The 6,586-nt window shown below is 36.2% G+C and overlaps 1 protein-coding gene across 1 annotated transcript in view; it reads left to right on the top strand.

The window, feature by feature from the left end:
- The first annotated feature begins 437 nt into the window (after positions 1-437).
- The window catches only part of LOC110461140 (sex peptide receptor-like), a 207,740-nt gene continuing 201,591 nt past the window's right edge, over positions 438-6,586 (top strand). The window contains exon 1 of the mRNA XM_021514469.1: positions 438-541. The gene's annotated coding sequence lies outside the window, so the exon portion shown is untranslated. The remainder of the gene's footprint in view (positions 542-6,586) is intronic.

Raw genomic sequence — 6,586 nt, forward strand, 5'->3', positions numbered from 1 at the left:
CAAGAAAAAGAACAGTATGCGTACGTTAACAGCTGCAATTTTATCGCTTGCACTTTAACGAATTGTAAATGATCTGCGGACATGTAATTATTCATTTTATGGTTCAGAAGATTATTTATTATCAATTCGATACGTCACATCTTTATCATATAACAAAATTGATGAAAGCTCTAGAATTAGGATTTCAATATTAATCTAAAGTGTTGGCCGATATGCATGTCCCTGAAAATTAATGGCTTGCTGCAATATTATGTCTCCTTCTCATAAACGTTAATGCGCGAGAGGTAATAAATCCAAATGCACTTTACATCCTCTAACGCGTGAGTTCGATTCTAGATAGTGTTTCATCTTCAGGCGACCTATTGAACGGGTTAATAACAGAAAGTCTCTGGCAATATTTTCAGGATAAACTAGCTGCCGTGGCATCCTACCAGAGTTTGTGAAGGATGTCCGAATACATGTGCAATTTAGGAGAATAGGCAAGCGTACTTAAGACACAGACACGTCCACAAGAGGGATTCTGAATGCCAATAAATCCAGGGTGAGTACCGAATGAATTATACACTGTGTTAGATAGCAAAGCCCTTTGTATGGTATAATGTGTCTATGGGACTGATGCTTTAAATTTCGTCTGCTTGGTATTCATTTGTAATCTTCAACATCCGTCTCAGAAAGATGTTAAGAACCATTCCCAGTCCTCTTAATCAACCGTGCCAATTCCTTGGCGTCTTTGGGATTAAGATTGATCTGAGTGAAGCAGACACTTTCTCTTATAGAACATTTCCTTTAGGTTTTGACACAGACCCTGTGTTAAAATATTTTCGATCGTCATACCTATCATATAGTTGTCACACAAAAGTGGGCGAGTTTGTGGTATAGTGGACATTCGAACTTATTTTCATTATTTTCACTAACGAAAACCAACTTACTTGCCTGCTATTTTTTTAGTCCCAATTATTTTGGAATTATAAATAATAATAATAATAATACACAACATTTGATATAGGGCCCTATCTAGCTAACATGAGCCACTCTAAAGCGCTTTACAGTACATAGATATACAATTAGTACAATTAGCATATACATCAATCAATACAGGAATTCGCAGGAGCTGCCTTATCAGGCGCTAACTATTAGCCCCATGCCACCTAGCTAATATCTCCCTATGTGTGTATGCCTGCGTTTGTGCTGGAGATATAATGTGTTCTGTAATGTGTAATGGAAAAAAAATATCTTATTTTTTATATCCAATTTGTTCCGACAGGTTGCGAAATCTCTAACTTATCAAATGTTACCTATGCAAGAAAAAAACCGGTATCATTACGGTGTAAAACAATAATGTTTACGAATAGTGACAGTAAATTTGGTTTAGATACGGCGGAACTCGCTAAAAGACAATATATTATAAACAGCATTCTAAACTCGTTTTTCGTGAATATTTTTCTTAACATGTTATCAAATCATAGAAAAATTAACTTATTTAATGTTTTAGGACAATTTCAGGGCTAATATAAAGATCAGAGGTCAACTGTCAATGGGAAAATTTAACGTATTATTCATACATAGTACACGATTAACTTCGCAATAACACATGTGTATACGCATTCATTGTAAAAGCTGTTGAATACAAAGAACGGTAGATATTTGCATTGATACGAAGGATTTTGTTGTCTTGACCATTTCAACCTGCACATACACAAGTGATTTACTCGGCACATAGTCAATAGCCAGCTGGTCATTGGTAGGATGTGACCATATTGAGTGGACGAACTAAGACGAAACCGCATAAACATATGAAAGATGAATAAGATTTTTGTATTTTCTGCAACTGGTCGGACAAACAATTGATGCGTCAATAACAAGCATCATTTATTTCTGTCATTTGGCATTGTTAATACATGATGTGTGGTAATAACACAGTGTTAATCTACTAGCCTAAAACATGATGTGCGGTAATAACACAGTGTTAATCTACCGGCCTAAAACATGATGTGTGGTATGTAATAACACAGTGTTAATCTACTGGCCTAAAACATGTTGTGTGGTAATGACACAGTGTTAATCTACTGGGCCAAAACATGATGTGTGGTATGTAATAACACAGTGGTAATCTACCGGCCTAAAACATGATGTGTGGTAATGACACAGTGTTAATCTACTGGCCTAAATCATGATGTGTGGTAATAACACAGTGTTAATCTTCTGGCCTAAAACATGATGTGTGGTAATGACACAGTGTTAATCTACTGGCCTAAAACATGATGTATGGTAATGACACAGTGTTAATCTACCGACCTAAAACATGATGTGTGGTAATAACTGAGGGTTAATCTACCGGCCTAAAACATGATGTGTGATATGTTATAACACAGTGTTAATCTACTGGCCTAAATCATGATGTGTGGTAATAACACAGTGTTAATCTACTGGCCTAAAACATGATGTGTGGTAATGACACAGTGTTAATCTACTGGCTTAAATCATGACGTGTGGTAATAACACAGTGTTAATCTACTGGCCTAAAACATGATGTGTGGTAATGACACAGTGGTAATCTACTGGCTTAAATCATGACGTGTCGTAATAACACAGTGTTAATCTACTGACCTAAACGTAATATGTGATAATAACTCAGTGTTAATCTACAGGCTTAAATCATGATGTGTGGTAATAACCCAGTGTTAATCTACTGGCCTAAAACATGATGGGTGGTAATGACACAGTGTTAATCTAATGGCTTAAATCATGACGTGTGGTCTAAACGTAATATGTGATAATAACATAGTGTTAATCTACAGGCTTAAATCATGATGTGTGGTAATAACCCAGTGTTAATCTACTGGCCTAAATCAAGATGTGTGGTAATAACACAGTGTTCATCTACTGGCCTTAATCATTATTTATGGTAATGACACAGTGTTAATCTACTGGCTTAAATCATGACGTGTCGTAATAACACAGTGTTAATCTACAGGCCTAAAACATGATGTGTGGTAATAACAAAGTGTTAATCTACTCGCCTAAAACATGATGTGTGGTAATGACACAGTTTTAATCTACTGGCTTAAATCATGATGTGTGGTAATAACCCAGTGTTAATCTACTGGCCTAAAAATGATGTGTAGTTTTAACACAGTGGTAACCTACTGGCCAATAACATGATGTGTGGTAATAACACAATGTTAATCTACTGGCCTAAAGCATGATGGGTGGTAATAACACAGTGTTCATCTACTGGCCTTAATCATTATTTTTGGTAATGACACAGTGTTAATCTACTGGTTTAAATCATGATGTGTGGTTATAACACAGTGGTAACCTACTGGCCAAAAACATGATGTGTGGTAATAACAAAGTGTTAATCTACTGGCCAAAAATATGAGGTGTGGTAATAACACAGTGTTAATCCACTGGCCTAAAGCATGATGTGTGGTAATAACACAGTGTTCATCTACTGGCCTTAATCATTATTTGTGGTAATGACACAGTATTAATCTACTGGTTTAAATCAAGATGTGTGGTTATAACACAGTGGTAACCTACTGCCCAAAACCATGATGTGTGGTAATAACACGGTGTTAATCTACTGGCCTTAACATGATGTGTGGTAATAACACAGTGGTATGTGTGGTAATAACACAGTGGTATGTGTGGTAATAACACAGTGGTAATCTACTGGCCTAAATCATGTGGTAATTACACTTTGGTAATCTACCGTCCTAAAACATGATGTGTGGTAATGACATCATGTTAAGGCCAGTAGATTAACACCGTGTTATTACCACACATCATGCTTTAGGCCAGTAGATTAACACCATGTCATTACCACACATCATGACTAAGGCCAATAGATTAACACTGTGTCATTACCACACATCATGTTTTAGGCCTGTAGATTAACACTGTGTTATTATCACGTCTCATGTTTTAGGCCAGTAGATTTACACTGTGTTATTACCAAACATCATGTTTTAGGCCAGTAGAAGATTAACACTGTGTTATTACATACGTTTTAGGCCGGTAGATTACCAAAGTGTAATTACCACACATTACGTTTAGGCCAGTAAATTACCACTGTGTTATTACTACACATCATGATTTAGGCCAGTAGTTTAACACTGTGTTAATCTACTGGCCTAAAATTTGATGTGTGGTAATAACAAAGAGTTAATCTACTGGCCTAAAACTGGATGTGTGGTAATAACAAAGTGTTAATCTACTGGCCTTAACATGATGTCATTACCACACATCATGACTAAGGCCAATAGATTAACACTGTGTCATTACCACACATCATGTATTACCACACATCATGTTTTAGGCCGGTAGATTAACACTTTGTTATTCCCACCCATCAAGTTTTAGGCCAGTAGATTAACACAGTGTTAAACTACTGGCCTAAATCATGATGTGAGATAATGACACGGTGGTAATCTACTGGCCAAAAATATGAATTGTGGTAATAACACAGTGTTATTCTACTAGCCTTAATCATGATGTGTGGTAATAATACAGTGTTAATCTACTGGCCTTAATCATTATTTGCGGTAATGACACAGTGTTAATCTACTGGTCTAAAACATGATGTGTGGTAATAACATAGTGTTAATCTACTGGCCTAAATCATGTGGTAATTACACTTTGGTAATCTACCGGCCTGAAACATGATGTGTGGTAATGACATCATGTTAAGGCCAGTAGATTAACACCGTGTTATTACCACACATCATGCTTTAGGCCAGTAGATTAACACTGTATTATTACCACACATCATGTTTTAGGCCGGTAGATTAACACTGTGTTATTCCCACACATCATGTTTTTGGCCAGTAGGTTATCACTGTGTTATAACCACACATCATGTTTTTGGCCAGTAGGTTGCCACTGTGTTATAACCACACATCATGTTTAGGTCAGAAGATGACCACTGTGTTATTACCACACATCATGCTTTAGGCCAGTAGATTAACACCATGTCATTACCACACATCATGACTAAGGCCAATAGATTAACACTGTGTCATTACCGCAAATAATGATTAAGGCCAGTAGATGAACACTGTGTTATTACCACACATCATGCTTTAGGTCAGTAGATTAACACTGTGTTATAACCACACATCTTGATTTAAACCAGTAGATTAACAATGTGTCATTACCAAAAATAATGATTAAGGCCAGTAGATTAACACTGTGTCCTTACCAAAAATAATGATTAAGGCAAGTAGATTAACACTGTGTTATTATCACGTCTCATGTTTTAGGCCACTAGATTAACACTTTGTTATTACCACACATCACCAGTAGATTAACTCTTTGTCATTTTCTCACATCATGATTTAGGCCAGTAGTTTAACACTGTGTTAATCTACTGGCCTAAAACTTGATGTGTGGTAATATCAAAGTGTTAATCTACTGGCCTAAAAATGATGTGTAGTTTTAACACAGTGGTAACCTACTGGCCAATAACATGATGTGTGGTAATAACACGGTGTTAATCTACTGGCCTTAACATGATGTCATTACCACACATCATGTTTTAGACCAGTAGATTAACACTGTGTTATTCCCACACATCATGTTTTTGGCCAGTAGATTAACACCTTGTTATTACCACATCTCATGTTTTAGGCCAGTAGATTACCACTGTATTATTACCACACTTCATCTTTTGGGCCAGTAGATTAACACTGTGTCCTTACCAAAAATAATGATTAAGGCAAGTAGATTAACACTGTGTTATTACATACCACACATCATGTTTTAGGTCGGTAGATTAACACTGTGTCATTACCACACATCATGACTAAGGCCAATAGATTAACACTGTGTCATTACCAAAAATAATGATTAAGGCAAGTAGATTAACACTGTGTTATTACATACCACACATCATGTTTTAGGTCGGTAGATTAACACTGTGTCATTACCATAAATAATGATTAAGGCCAGTAGATTAACACCGTGTTATTACCACACATCATGCTTTAGGTCAGTAGATTAACACTGTGTTAATCTACTGGCCTAAAAATGATGTGTAGTTTTAACACAGTGGTAACCTACTTGCCAAAAACATGATGTGTGGTAATAACATAGTGTTAATCTACTGGCCTAAGACTTGATGTGTGGTAATAACAAAGTGTTAATCTACCGGCCTAAAACATGATGTGTAGTAATAACACAGTGTTAATCTACTTGCCTTAATCATTATTTTTGGTAATGACACAGTGTTAATCTACTGGTCAAAAATCTGATGTGTGGTAATTACACAGTGTTAATCTACTGGCCAAAAATATGATGTGTGGTAATAACACAGTGGTATGTGTGGTAATAACACAGTGGTATGTGTGGTAATAACACAGTGGTATGTGTGGTAATAACACAGTGGTAATCTACTGGCCTAAATCATGATGTGAGAAAATGACAAAGAGTTAATCTACTGGTGATGTGTGGTAATAACAAAGAGTTAATCTACTGGCCTAAAACTGGATGTGTGGTAATAACAAAGTGTTAATCTACTGGCCTAAAACATGAGACGTGATAATAACACAGTGTTAATCTACTGGCCTAAAACATGATGTGTGGT

The sequence above is a fragment of the Mizuhopecten yessoensis genome, unplaced genomic scaffold (assembly GCF_002113885.1).
Source record: "Mizuhopecten yessoensis strain PY_sf001 unplaced genomic scaffold, ASM211388v2 scaffold10575, whole genome shotgun sequence".
Classification (NCBI taxonomy): Eukaryota; Metazoa; Mollusca; class Bivalvia; order Pectinida; family Pectinidae; genus Mizuhopecten; species Mizuhopecten yessoensis.